The sequence below is a fragment of the Ursus maritimus genome, unplaced genomic scaffold, assembly GCF_017311325.1.
Source record: "Ursus maritimus isolate PB19 unplaced genomic scaffold, ASM1731132v1 scaffold_2, whole genome shotgun sequence".
Taxonomy (NCBI): domain Eukaryota; kingdom Metazoa; phylum Chordata; class Mammalia; order Carnivora; family Ursidae; genus Ursus; species Ursus maritimus.
Window position 1 is genome coordinate 93475445 of NW_024424452.1, and position 14787 is coordinate 93490231.

The following is a 14787-nucleotide window of genomic DNA, read 5'->3' on the forward strand; positions in this document are numbered from 1 at the left end:
TCTGAGGGCTGTCGATTTCACGCGTGAGTTACACGGAGGAGCAGAAGTGGGGGTAGTTAGATGCGATGGTTCTGGAGGCTTCTGGAAGAGTTATGTTCTGTGTTGAGTTGAATCTTGAATAATAACAACATAGCCACGACTGGCATGCGTTGAGCATGTATTGCGTAGAGCACCTCATCAAGTCACCACCTTCAATCCTCACCAAGGATGGCATTATCCCCTCTTTGCACAGATGGGGAAAATGGAGCTCAGAGAGATCAAGTGCTTGGCCCCAAGTCACACAGCAGGTAAGTAGCAGAGCTAGTATTTAGCCCTTCAGTCAGTGTGACTCCAGAGCTCTGACTGCTATGATGTGTCGGATTTAGTGGGAGGGAAGCAGCAGAGACTCATGGTGTGGGTTACAGCAGGAAAATTATTTCTACCTGATCGAAATCTTTGTGGGAGACAGTTATCTGGGTTTATAAGAAGTCCTTCAAGTCAATTATGGACATCACCATTAGGCTGAAAATTGTCTTTCTGTCTCTAAGAAGATGAGAAAGGCCGAGTTTTTATCATCATGAATAGACCTGGTGTATGAACCTCCACTTCAATTTTTCTATCTAATTCCATAATCATAATTCATAATCATAGTCATTTCTTGGAGATCAGAGGGACTTTAGATCCCGTGAAGTCCTTTTTCTTGTCCCACTTCCTTATTTGGCAGGTTTATTTATTCACGGGAAGGCAGCATCGGGCCAAGTCAAGCCGAGCTGCCCCCCACATCTCAGCGCAGTGTAGTGAGGCCAGCGCGGAGCTCCTGCCCCCTTCCCTCGGCGGATTCCCTCGGCTCGCGGGAGTCACTTGGCTCCGGGGGCTCCGCTCCCCTGCCCGCTGCCTGGGACCGTCCGAGGGCCCTCCCGGCACAGGCCGGATGCCTGACACCCCTCCGCCCTTCCGCGGAAAGTGAAGTTTGAAGAGTGGGTTAGAGGGAACGATGGACGTGAAGAGGCGGCTCCACCTGGCGCGGAGGAACCAGACTTCCGCAGCTGTTGGACGAATGATCGAATGACGGGAAAGTTGCAGGCTGAACCCTGAATTTGTGAACTTAGAGTTGCTCAGTTTCCTAAGTGCAGGCTTGATTTCAGTTTCCCATCTCCCCCAGCTACCTAAATTGAAAAAAAAAAAAAAAAAAAAAACTTGAGCTCGGTGACAATAGCATCTTTGGAGGTCTGGAAAGATTAGCAGAAAACCTTTCAAATCCCACACATCTGAACTTTAGTGCATTCTACTGCAAAGTATCAGCACCTTGGAACCTTTGAAAAAGTAGGAATGTCTGAAAAGCCTGGACCTGTTTAACTGTGGGGTTGCTAGTCTGAATGGCTAGGGAGAGGGCATCTTCCCTCGCTGACCTACCTGGATGGCTGGCGCCACGAGGATCTAGAAGCCCCTGGTTCAGATGCCCAGGTGAATGGTGTGCACGAAGAAGAGCAGGACGAAGAAGAGGAGGAGGATGAGGGTGGTGAGGAGGCGGCGGAGGAGTTTGATAACCACTAAGATGAAGAGGAAGAAGCAGGTGTAAAAGGGGGGAGGATGCAGGTGAAGTCAGTGGGGAGGAAGACTTTGGACATGATGGAGAAGGTGATGAAGATAAGGGGATGGGGAGGAAGAAGAGGAAGAAAACTAAGGAAGTGGGCAGGTAAAAGAGGAAAAGAAAAATTGATGATGAAGGAGAAGATGATTAAGACCAAAATAACCTGCGAAGAAAGAACTGCTCAGATTGGTTGGACTGCTCACTGGTAGCAGTTTAAATAATAATAGTAATAAAGGTAATAATAGTAATAAAGGGTATCTGTGATACCAACCACAGGACCCCACCCACCCAAAGAGCCAAAGAATAGTTCCGGTGACATTCTGCCTTCCTCCATTTGGTCCCTCTTTAAAATCCACCATCAACTTGGGGACTTCACCCCTACAAAATTGTTAAGTCCTGTTAGGTTCTCGTGTAAGATTCTTGCTGAGCATGGGCTGTTGTGGTCAGTGAGTCAACCGTCAGCGGCTGCTAGTTACGCCAAAGCATTTTTACTTTCTGTACAACAAAGAAGGCTTGTAAGTCAAATCTTAACATAAAAAAGAAAGTTCCCCACTTTCTTAGTGGGAATTAGCTGGCCCAAAATATCCATGGTGCCGCGGCTGAGAAACCCTGGTATAAATGTTCAAGGCATGGACTGGGTTTGAATCCAGCTCTATACTTACTAGCTGTGTGACCTTAGCCACATTACTTAACCTCTCTGTGGCCCATCTGCAAATAAGGCTCATGATCGTCCCTTCCTCACAGGGCTGTCAAGGAACTTAAATGAGTTGGTGTATTTGAGGTGACGGAGCAGTGTCTGGCACACCGTAGACATGTGTTTAAGAGAGGCGTCTGGTACCATGGTGGAGCGGGCTCCCGAGTCAGCCTGGCTGCGTGCGAATCCTCCATCTGCCATTTACCAGCTGTGTGACTTCGGGCAAATCACTTAAACATTCTTGACTCAGATGCATCAGTAAGAGGAAGATAATAATAGTATTTACCATTAAGATAAATCATGTATGCAAAATGATCGGAACAGTGATTTGTACATCCTAAAAGCTGTATACGTTCCAGTTGTTATTATTACTGTTTTATTCCTTTTGTTAAGCAAATATTTGGGCCTCCTGGGCACAAGGGGTGAAGTCACTTGACTTACAGCTGTTAGATAGCAAAGTCAGAATGAGGACCACTGACTCACGAAAGAAGGAAAGCTCTGTCCAGTACAAGAGTTTACGATTCTCTCGACTCCTCGGCATCCCGTGTAGCAAAAAGTCGGGTGGGGTGCGATCATTCGGGGTAGTTACTAATTTGGAGGCAGTGTGGAGAGAGGCACTATAAACTACAGGGTCACTTAGCAGCATGTAATTCCAGCGCTGCCTTTGAGAAACGAAGACTGCGGGTCACTCAAGGAGGAAAATCACCAGATGCTGAAGTGCCAAGATCAGAGTTGTCAACAGGGGAGAAAGTGATTTGAATTTCTTTCTATTACTATTATTGGAAGGGGTATTTCTTTAAAAGACATTTTGTGCAGTCATTGTGCTGTTCCAATGTAATTCACCATGGTGATAGTAGTGCCTTTTGAAAAGAATTTTCCTTTTCTTATTTGCAGTTGTTTTGAGATGTAGAAGAAAAACAAAATTTCAGCTTTCTGAGAGCTTCTAACTTTGGGAGTTATAACTACTATTGGAAAATGAGCCCAGTTAAGGTTAACACACCTGTTTAAATGGCTTTAAAAATTGTGTGTTACTTTAAATGGCTTTGTTAATTAGATTCTCTTTGATGACTCATATTGGAGAAATATAAACGTAGGGCTCTTGTTATGACTCAAGCAAGACCTGGGTTAGAAAACCTGCAAACCGGTCTACCTTTTTAGCCAGGTGTAACTGTAACTAAGTGTTTGTCTCTTTGCAATCAGGAACTCAGCAAGCACAAAATAAGTGAAAGTAGCAAATTATTTGGAGACCTTTCCAACCTGTGTCTGACCTTCTTGATTCATTTGCAGAGGTAATTGCCTGTGGAAATTGCTATGCTTTTATCTGTGGTGCTATTAAAACACTGGTTGAAATGAGGTGGCACAGACTGCATGGTTAGTGGGTTACCGTGGAGTGGGAGCTGTTGTTTTATTCGACAGATGAGAAATAGCTGAAAATAACCTTCTGTCTCCCCTGTAAGACTTTTGCTTGTTAAGTGACATTCACCAACACAGCAGAGTTTCAGCGTGGTATAGGAATTTGTGCTATTCTTAGCAAGATATTAAGTGAGAGTTTTCAGGCTTTTCTGGCTATGAAGTAGGGAGTATTCCCTGATTTCTGTGCTCAGGGGAATGGCTGTCCACCTTGGGGAGGAATGAGAACACAGTCCCCATAGGACATCCGGAGCGGAGTGGAGTCGTTCGTATCTCTGTCCCCTGCATCAAGGTACCACTGACCTGTGGGATCATTCCCTCATTCTCTCCTGGCTTCACTGTCGTTGTTCTGTCTAGTGGGGTAAGGTTAGCTGCCTTCTTGGCCTCCTCCTGCTTCCTCAATATGGCCCAGTATTTTTTTCCCCCTCCGACCATCCTCCTCCCTTGGAATGGAGCATTATACTCACAACTTATTAGGGAAAGAGTGGGGGATCCCTGTGGTATAAAGCAGTGTTTCTCAAACTTGAAGATGCCTCAAAATCACCTGGAGAGTTTGAAGAGATACAAATTCCTGGGTCTCACCCCCAGAGAGTTGGAGCCAGTAGATTTGGAGTGGGCGTGAGAATTTTCATTTCTACCAATTGCCCAAGCAAGTGATGTTCCTGGTTTGAGACCACGTTGTGAGGCCTTTGTGTGATATTATGATTTGTAATAGTAAATATATATATTTGGTTTTCTTCCCCTTTCTGGCACAGAGCTCCTAAAACCCTTGGAATTTCCTGTGCTGATAGCAATAAAGGTGTCTCTTGTTGTATGAATGAGGTGACTTTTGGAAGCACCTAAGGATCTGGGCTGGTTGCCAGGAGAGCCAATCACGTGATTAGAAGGTTGGAACTTTCAACCCCCCCCCACTTCCCCTTCCCCCAACCAGCCTCCTGGGAGGGAAGAAGGGATGAAGATGGACTTCATTCACCAATGGCCAATGATTTAATCAATCATGCCTATGTAACGAAGCCTCCATAAGAACCCAGAAAGAGAGGGTTTGGAGAGCCTCTAGGTTGGTGAACCAGAACACTTCCAAGTGCCATGCCAGGCCCCAAACTCCAGGAGGACAGACACTCCTTTGTTCAGGGCCTTACCCTGTGTATCTATTCATCTGGCTATTGACCCCTATCCTTTAATATCCTTTGTAATCACCCAGGAATCTAGTGAGTAAACAGGTTTCCTGAGTTCTGTGAGCCGCTCTAGCAAATTAATCGAACCCAAGGAGGGATTCATGGGAACCATTGTCAGAAGTACAAGTAGCCATCTGGACTGGCAAATGGCATCTTAAGTGGGGGCAGTCTCATGGGGCTGAGCCCTTAACCTGTGGAATCTGGTGCTGTCCCTGGCGGACAATCTTAGAAGGGAGTGGAATTGTAGGACACCCAGCTGGTGTCAGAGAAATGGTTGTGGGGTGTGGAAAAAGCCCACCCACATTATAAACTCACCTCTTTGGGACAGTCTCTTCAATAGTTAGCCGACAGCACTTTCTGAGCACTCACTGCATGCAGGGGTAGAAAGATGTCCCTGAAATGACCACCATAATTCCTGCACTCCAGAAAGTCTTCTGTTTAAAGAAAAGCACAAGCCTCCATATCGCAGTGGGCTGTACCCACTCAAAGCCAAGAGCTGAGGGGACCTGAGTCTCAGGGTGCTGAATGGAGGGATATTAACCCTGGGTGGGTCGAGAAAGAAGACTAAGATTTATTTTAGATCTATCCCAAGCCAGCACTGTGGTTGGCATTTGCTGTGTTAATTCACTGAATCATCACAGAAATCCTGAGCGGTGGGGATTATGCTCTTTCTCTCATAAATGAGGAAACTGAGGCTCTTATGACTTGAATCTGTGGTGTAGGGGCCAAGGGCAGGACGCCCCAAGATGAGCCACTTCGGCATGAAGATTATTTTGAGCTGACAACAATTAACACCCTGTGGGCTCAAGAGAAACTCTCGCCCTTCCCTTAACTACATAGGAGAATCTAAGTTGGGGGTCTTTCTCAGAATAAGGGTTATTAGCAGAGATAAATTTTATCTGAGTGACCCATCTGTATGGCAGGGCAAACATCTGATTGCCAAATATCTGTTCTTCTTATCGCCCTGTGAAGTGCTTTCCTTTCCTCTGAAGTCCCAGACCCCTAACCCCATCCCTCCAGGATGACATATAGACCTCATTTTACCTGGCTGTCTTTGGAATTGCCATGTCTGGGTGGATTGCCTGTATGTATGCTATTGAATTTGATTTTCTCCTATTAATCTGTCCCATGTCAATTTGATTCTTTGTCCAGCTAGAAAGGACCCTTGAAGGGGACAGAAATTTTTGCTCCTTGAGAGCGGCAGGGCCAATAGGGTTCTTTCTTTTCAGAGACCAAGTTATTTTCACTACTCCATGTTGCTTCTCAGCATAGAACACAAGCCTGAGTATTCAGTTAATGTTTGTTGAATTAAGACGCCAGATGATTAAGTTAGGGAAGGAATGTTTCCAGGAAATGATGACTCTAGAGATGGTCATTAACCAGCCCGCTGTTAATTATTGTTGTATTTATTGAGCATTTATTATGTACCAGGTACTGTGATAAGCATTTTATATACATTACTAAAAAATAAACTATAAGGTAATTATTTATTCTATATGAAGATATTTAAAGAGGAGGAATGATTATTCTGGGGTTGGTAGTGAAACCAGGTTTCCAAATTGCAACTTTTTGTCTCCACAGTATAGAGTTCTCCTACTCTGCTCTGATCTGCTTTAGCATGACACCCAGTAGTTACTTTTTTTGTCTTCCCCTTGTTACTACTCATTTCTTCCCAGATAATGAGATAGATCCACAGCTATGGATTTCAAGACACAGGAAATAAGATTTTAAAAGTTAGTTGCCAGTTACCATGCCAATATAAACATTATCCTCGCACCCACTCATCATTATCACATTAGGATAAGCACGAGCAATTACAGCAGCAAAGACCAAAAATACTACATGAACAAAATGAGATGTGTTGCTGTCATGTGGGCCAGATGACATGGATCGAGGACTTCAGTCTGGTTCCCAGGCCTTCCTCCCACCCCCTCTGCCTTCCTGCATGCCTCTGTTTATTCCTCAGTCCTTCCTAATCTATGAGCAGCTCAGTTCAGAATCACCACGTAGTCAGTATTTCAGCAGATGCGTCAAAGTTCTTAGCATTTATAGATTTTGCAAAAACTCTGCGGGCCTCGGTTTTTGCAGGATGAGCTTGGTTTAAAACCTCTCTCTGCAGTCCAGGACTTTCCTATTATGATAAAGTTTGGGTCTGTCTATGCCACTAAAAGATAATAGTTCCCATTCAGGTTAGTGTTCCAGGCTGCTGTCTTAGTGAAATGCCCTCCGATGTGCGTGTTCTGACATTTGACTCCAGGTCAATAGCTGAAAGAGACGATAACGTTGAAGGTCTCTTTGTTCTGAGTGCTCTGGGTACTTTCACACAGTGTCTCGTTCCCCCAACAACCCAGGGAAGTGAGCGGGTGATATTTCTTTTGTCAGGCTGACAGAAATGGAAGGGGAGAGCAGCAAAGTAATTTGCCTCTGGCCGCACGGCTCTAAGTGGCTGAGCCGGAACTTGAACCCAAGAGGGTATAACTCAGAAGACCCCATCTTCCTGTCCTTATCAGATAATATTGTGGGTGCGGAAGTCACTGGGTTCCCCACTCAGGATTTGCTGGGCTGTGCTTGACCTAGAAAGCAGAAGATTCCATTTCTGAGCTCCTTCTCTGGCTTTTGAGATTCTACTTGCTGTATCTCATTAATGTCTTGGAAGTAAGAGGATGTCTCTGGACTGCTTTGAGCTCTCAGTGCCAATGTTGTGTGTGTTAATGACTTCCCCCCCAACCCACAAGTGCAGCCACATGACTTAATGAGCAGTTCGTCCTAATCAGATGGTTGGCTAATGGGGAATTAAGGATCATAAGACTGGTGATTTTATTCTAAGGGAAATTCATATAACGAGAGTCTTTTTTCTTTTTTTTCTTCAAAAAATGAAGAAATTAAGTCTCATTAAAATAAGCAGCAGTAAGGCATAATCTTCACAGATACTGAATTTGAGGCACTATCGGGTTCAAAAGCAGGGATTGGAAAGGACTTCTGCTTCCTTGGTTTTTCCTGTTGGCATCTATGAGGTCTGGGGGTGGCAGGATAGCCAGGGTGGGAGTAGAGCTGAAGTGGGGAACAGGGAGGACAGAAGGAAGGAGGGAGGGAGGATTAAAGTCTATATCCTGGAAATGGGCTTTTTATAGAAATGCAACTCTCTTTTTCATCTGTCTAAACCTACTCTAAAAAAGAAATTGGTGAATAATGTAATGGGCCTTGACCATGAAGAACAAATCAAAACCAACATTTATGTCCGTAGCGTTTGACAGCATATTCTGAATTGTGAAAGAGGATAGAAAATCATAGTACCATGCTTCTCAAAGTCCCCAGCAGTAACAGTATCCCCTGGGAACTTGTTAAAGATATCCATTCTCTAGGGCCCACCCAAGACCTACCGAATCTGGAACTCTGGGGTCAAGGGCCCAGAACTGTGTCAAATGCCCTCCAGGTGATTCTGACACACACTGAAACTTGGGAGTGGGTGATTTAGTGGCGTATGGCCTTGGAGTCAGAGAGACCCTGGGTTCTGGCCTCTCTGCATGCTGTTTCTCTGATATTGGACTTCATTTTCCTTTTCTGCCAAGTAGTGATGGTACCCACCTTTAGGTAGTGTTATTTTTTAATGATTACTGCATTGCTCTGAGCTCTTGGCTTTGAAGATTTGGAAACTATTTTTCCATTTTGGTGGGGGGGCAGCTTGGGCGAGAGCCAGCAATTCCTAATTGCCTTTGCAAACCATTCGTTTGGCTGTCAGTAAACATGGCTGACTGAACACACACATTTGCGTCTGATCACTGCTGAAACCACACTAAAGTGACAACAAAGGAAAGGTCCTTTTAGAGCATTAGCGCATTAGGACAAAGAGCACGAGAGGTGAGTAACACAAATTGGAAAGCTAGAAAGCAGTGACTGACTTGGCAGACCAAAGAAAGCTGAACCCTAAGGTGACAGAGGGGAAATCTAAACAATAATTTGATTCACAGCAGAACTTCCCCAAAGACTCAGGCATTATGGCAAGAGTGTCATTGGAAGTGAGGGTGAAGGGGGGTCAGGAATAGGGCTGGTTGAAAGTTTGTTTAAGAAGCATTTAGACCCCATCCAGGGGCACCTTGGGTGGCTCAGTCAGTTAAGCGTCTGACTCTTGATTTTGGCTCAGGTCATGATCTCAGGGTCATTAGAGCCCCACATCGGGCTCCACACTAGGCGTGGAGTCTAAGATTTCTCTCCCCTTCTCCTTCTGCCCTCCTCTCCGTCCCTCCTCTCCACTTGCTCATGCTGTCTCTCTCTTTCTCTCTCTCTAAAAAAAATTTTCTTTTAAAAATAATTCTCTTTCTTTTGCATGCCACAGGACAGATTTCTAGTTTTAAAACAGGGTACATCAAGAACAAAAATATACCCCCATTTCCCAACCATCTTTATTTTCACCAGTACAAGAAAGCCTTCTGGAAATATAAGCAAGTGACTGAACAGGATCGAACCACTGAATCTGCAAGTCAATACATGATCTTTTATGGCAGAATAACCAAGAATTTTCCCCAAAGGAAGATTTTAATTTTCCAAATATAAAAGAGTTAAAAGGATCATATGCGAACAAAGATCTTATTCCAGGTTTTATGGTAAAGATTAAGAAGAGACAGCACTGAATACAGTGAAGAAAGCTGAACCTCTTACTAATAAATAGATCCAAATTAAGAATTTCTACAACATTTCTTTAGAACACAGAACCAGAATTCTTTTTAAAAAAGGAGCATTTAGGGGCGCCTGGGTGGCACAGCGGTTAAGCGTCTGCCTTCGGCTCAGGGCGTGATCCCGGCGTTATGGGATCGAGCCCCACATCAGGTTCCTCCGCTATGAGCCTGCTTCTTCCTCTCCCTCTCCCCCTGCTTGTGTTCCCTCTCTCACTGGCTATCTCTGTAAAATAAATAAATAAAATGTTTAAAAAAAAAAAGGAGCATTTAGACCTCCAAATATCCTTCTCCTTCTATGAAGCTAGGTCACTGCCCCTCCTCCACTCACAGAAGCCGTGTATATTCTTTTTTTTTTTTTTATATTACGTTAGTCACCATACAGTACATCCCTAGTTTTTGATGTAAAGTTCCATGATTCATTACTTGCGTATAACACCCAGTGCACCATGCAATACGTGCCCTCCTTACTACCCGTGTATATTCTTGAGAGAGAGTCTCTGGGCTGGAAGACACCACGGACAGCGGAAGGCGGAGGTACCCTATGACAGCGGACCTTAGGGGAAAGTTCATACGCTGAACGTTGAGACCTTCAGCCTGCCTCCTTGATTGCTGAATGCTGCGGGCATTCTCCAGACAGGAGATTGAGGACTTCTCTAGGAACCCAAAGAAGTGCAAAAGGACAATCCTAAAGTTGATGGCACCACACATTCTTCAACACCAACTCCAGCCAGGTCGCCCTACAGTGAATTCTCACAGTTGACAACCCCCACTCATACACACAAGGGTCCCACGCTTAAATATGAGCAGGCATCTAAGGACTGCCATATATTTCTAATTTGAAAGGCAGGCAAACACGAATACATGAGGAAATGAAAGACCAAGCAGGGATAAGAAAACTTAAAAATATATCTATGATTGAAATCCTCAGAAGATAAAAGACATTAATGTCAATGAAACAGAACAGAATGCTATTAAAAAGCAACATTTAGTGAACGGGAAACGGATGGAAATGAAAAGTATGATATCGAATGAAAATGAAATAAAGGGATAGAAGATGGGGCACCTGGGTGGCTCAGCTGGTTGAGCGTCCAACACTTGATGTCAGCTCAGGTCATGATCTCAGGGTCATGAGACTGAGTTTTGCACCGGGCTTGTGCTGAGCGTGGAGCCTGCTTAAGAGCTATTCTCTCCTCCCTCTCTCCCTTCCCCCCCTTGTTTGCATGCATGCTCACTCTCTCTCTTAAACAAACAAAAAAAAAGGAATAGAAGATAAAAGTTGAAGAAATCTCCCACAAAGTGATAGGAAGAAACTGGAGAGAAAAATAAAACTAGATCAATTTAGGAGCCCAGCACTTGGGAAAAAAGAATAGAAAATAAGAGGAAGAAACCATCAGAGAAATAATCCAATTAATTATGTGACTAAACTATTAACTATATAACTAAATTTATGTAATCATTTTTCAATATATCCGTATATCAAATCATTGTGTTATACACCTTAAACTAATACAATGCTATCTGTCAGTTATATCCCACTAAAACTGGAGGAAATCAAAGATGGGACCAAGAGAAGCTTTTACCAATATGACTTGGAAAGCCTACCTCCATTTTTAAGGATTCTCTTTTCAAAATTTTTATGTTTTTACCTGATTTGTTTCCTGCAGCGATACTTAATTCCCTCAGTGTGTTCATTCAGCCCATGCTTTTTTAGTCTTTTTCTGTATTTGGCATAAAAGGGGAACAGAAAGATGTCAGAGGTGTCAGTGTGACTTTATCCATATCAACTCATCTTCCATGACCAGCATGTCCCCATCGTTGCCAAATGGAGGGGCCAGATCATAAGGGCTGACAAAGGCCTAATAGCCTCCTGCTGGGAATTAAGAGTCAGAAACAAGCATAGGTGTGAGTAGAGTCTTATTTAAATTGTTTTTATATCTCTTTTGGAATTCCGTATAGAACAAAATCAGTTTGGATAAACCCATAAACTACCCACAGAGAGCAATGATTTTTAAATTATTACAAAGAGGAAAAAGACTCATTAGTCCTTAATCTCTAAGCTTTGATACACCTGCAGAAATAGCTTTTTTTTTTTTTAGCCTTCTTGAATTTAGGAGTAAATTATGCTCTGCAAAGTTGTTTAGTTGGGGTGCATTTTCCAACAGGAATAAATTTTTGTGAATAATGACCAGCTTCCTAAAGAAGCCCACAAGTCCGTTTACCCCACTGATGATGAAAAGCAGGTGAGGTTCTAATAGCTCTGTGGGAGCCAGTGGCCCAGGATGGCGGAGAGGCTCTGCTAACACAGGGATGGGGCTTCACATCTTCACTCCCTTTTGTTAGCAGGCAGATGAAGTGCCCATCTCGCTTCAGGAAGCTGGAGACAGAGGTGAGAGATGGGGGAGTGGTATGGGGGTACGGCCACTGGCTCTAGACTGGGGTGCTTAAGGAGACCAGGGAGCTGGAGAGCAGGTTAAGCATAAACAAAGAATAAATTAGGGGCTTCGGAACTGTGGCCTGCTAACCACACTTCTTATTTCCAAACTCAGTCCTGCAATGTCTCTAGTCTGTTCCCCCAAAGATCCTCAAGGTTGACCTATCTGCTTTACTTCCATTTCTAATGCCCTTAATTTACTGCTTCTGACTAGGGTTTTCCTCCATCTTGGGTTCATAAAATAGAACAGTCTCTCAATTTTCCTTCTCCCTTACCTTTTGAGAAACTGTGAAGAATTTTATTTTAAGTGATAAAAAAAAAATGCTGACTAGAAATAAAGTGTCATTATTACGCTTATCCTTCCATCACCCCATCCACCGCTGTCACCACTCTCCCTGTTTACTTTCTTTGCTCTTCCCTCCCCTGCCCTCTCCCCTCCCCTCATCTCTTCCCTCCGCTCTCCTTCCTTCTCTGCTCCTCTCTTTTCCTTTTATTCACTTTAATCTGCTGGAGGCAAGTTTTAAAAAAGAAAGAAAGAAAATGAAGTAACCCAAGAAAATTTCCTTGAAAGGAAGGCCATAAATTTCCAGATTGAAAGGACTTATTGAAAGCCTAGCACAATGGACGAGAACGGAGCCACAGCAAAGGCACACCATTATGAATTTTCAAAACATTGCAGAAAGAGAGATTCTCGAGAGGAAAAAACAGATTCAGTATGAAGGACGAAGGATGTGAATGCTTTCGTCTTCTCAACAGCAAGAGAAGACAATGGAGAAATGCTTCCATTGAGAAATGAGAGCAAGGATTTCACATCTAGGATTCTACACCAGCTCAGCTGTTAATTGATTTTAAGAGTAAACATTGGGTCTCAAAAATTTTGCTTCCATATACCCTTTCTGTAAAAAGATGTCTTCTACTGACAAAAACTAGTAAACCAAGAGGGTGAAAGGCATGGGATACAGGAATCAGGGGATCTAACCCCAATAAGTGACGCTACTTCCCAGGATGCTGGGGCAGGACACCCACACGGCTGGCAACGGAACGGTTCAGAAGCCTCCAGGAGAGATTTCTTTTTTCTTTTTCTTTTTCTTTTTCTTTTTTTTAAAGATTTTATTTATTTGTTTGACAGAAATAGAGACAGCCAGTGAGAGAGAGAACACAAACAGGGGGAGTGGGAGAGGAAGAAGCAGGCTTCCCAGTGGAGGAGCCTGATGTGGGGCTCGATCCCAGAATGCCGGGATCACGCCCTGAGCCGAAGGCAGACGCTCAACGACTGAGCCACCCAGGCGCCCCACTTTTTCTTTTTTTTAAAATAAGCTCCATGCCCAGCATGGAGCCCAGTGTGGGGCTTGAACTCACAACCCTGAGATCAAGATGTGAGCTGATATCAAGAGTCAAATACTTAACTGACTGAGCCACTCAGGTGCCCCCAGGAGAGATTTCTTTATAAAAATGAAATTGATAGGCTAACTAATGTATTTTAATATATTAAGAAGAGACTTTATCTGTGGGAGAATTTGGAGTCAAATTAGTGATAAGCAAACTAAACAAATGAAAAGACCATCATTCGCTATAGGGAACAGGAAACACTGTAGAAAAGGAAAAGTGACCTGAGTATCCTGTGTGGCTTAGCTGTGAATATCTCTCATCCAGTTACAGTAATATCCACACAGATAATTATCTAACCGAGATGATGCTCTAACCACATTGGAGGATGGGGCAATGGGAAGAGGGGAAATGAGTGAGATTAGAGGGCAGTGGGGGGCGGGGGAAGAGAGCTAAATTCTCAGAGGCCAGCAGATAATTCCTAAAACCGAAATATCAGGACATGGCAATTTGAGAATGACATTCAACCATGAAGATCGATAGCAAAACAATCAGCTTAATACAGTGGAAATGGGTTCTTCTCAAACAGTCCTTAAATTTGTATGGAAACAGAAAAGGCCCCGAATCTCCAAGGAACTGTTGAAAAGGAAAAACAAAGCTGGGGGCATCACAATGCCGGATTTCGAGCCGTACTACAAAGCTGTGATCACAAAGACAGCATGGTACTGGCACAAAAACAGACACATAGACCAATGGAACAGAATAGAGAGCCCAGAAATGGACCCTCGGCTCTTTGGGCAACTAATATTTGATAAAGCAGGAAAAAACATCCGGTGGGAAAAAGACAGTCTCTTCAATAAATGGTGCTGGGAAAATTGGACAGCTACATGCAAGAGAATGAAACTTGACCACTATCTCACACCATACACAAAAATAAACTCCAAATGGATGAAAGACCTCGATGTGAAACAGGAATCCATCAAAATTCTAGAGGAGAACATAGGCAACAACCTCTACGTCATCGGCCAAAGCAACCTTTTTCATGACACATCCCCAAAGGCAAGAGAAACAAAAGATAAAATGAATTTATGGGACTTCATCAAGATTAAAAGTTTCTGCACAGCCAAGGAAACAGTCAGAAAAACTAAGAGGCAGCCCACGGAATGGGAGAAGATATTTGCAAATGACACTACAGATAAAGGACTGGTATCCAAGATCTACAAAGAACTTCTCAAACTCAATACACGAGAAACAAATAAACAAATCAAAAAATGGGCAGAAGATATGAACAGACACTTTTCCAATGAAGACATACAAATGGCTAACAGACACATGAAAAAATGTTCAAAATCATTAGCCATCAAGGAAATTCAAATCAAAACCACACTGAGATACCACCTTACGCCAGTTAGAATGGCAAAAATAGACAAGGCAAGAAACAACAATTGTTGGAGAGGATGTGGAGAAAGGGGATCCCTCCTACATTGTTGGTGGGAATGAAAGTTGGT

General features: G+C 43.6%; 1 pseudogene; it reads left to right on the forward strand.

The window, feature by feature from the left end:
• Positions 1-738: 738 nt before the first annotated feature.
• Positions 739-1861, forward strand: LOC121104033 (annotated as a pseudogene).
• The last annotated feature ends 12926 nt before the right edge of the window (positions 1862-14787 follow it).